We start from the raw sequence: 685 nt of genomic DNA on the forward strand, positions 1-685 counted from the left end.
TTGACGACCATCTGACATTGATGTAGTGGTTAAGCCTTTGCAAAACTGGATCAGTCGTAAGTGTGATCTCTCAATTCAACAAATCTAGTGGTGGGAAAATTATGCACTGACATTACATCAAAGTCAAAAGTTTCAGCATTAAGCTGTTCTGTCATACTTCTCGGCTATCTGGATAAGGTACTAGCCAGATAGATCAATTTGCCTTTAGTGTAGACCATTTTGAAGTTGTACTTTTGCAATCTGAGCATCATTCTTTGTAATCTCGCTGGAGCAGAATGCATAGGCTTCTTCAGAATGGTAACTAGAGGCTGATGATCAGTTTTGATCTGAATAGCTCAACCATAAATATAATCATGAAACTTGGAACATGCGAAAACTATTGCCAAAAACTCTTTCTCAATTTGAGCATAATGCATCTCAGTTTGAGTAAGTATCCTAGATGAATAGGCTACTGGTCTGCCCTCTTGATGAATAACTGCACCTAGACCAAATTTTGAAGCATCACAGGAAAGAACAACTGGTTTATTCACATCATAGTACCTTAAGGTAGGTGGGGTGGCAATTTTCTGCTTTAGGTCATCAAACGCCTTCTGATGATGTTGTAACTATGACCATAGAACATTTTTGCATGTTAGCTCTCTCAAAGGTGCTGTTAACTCAGTGAAATCTGGTATAAACTTGCCTA

This window comes from Protopterus annectens, chromosome 2.part1 (genome assembly GCF_019279795.1).
Source record: "Protopterus annectens isolate FY-2018-M chromosome 2.part1, PAN1.0, whole genome shotgun sequence".
NCBI classification, from domain to species: domain Eukaryota; kingdom Metazoa; phylum Chordata; order Ceratodontiformes; family Protopteridae; genus Protopterus; species Protopterus annectens.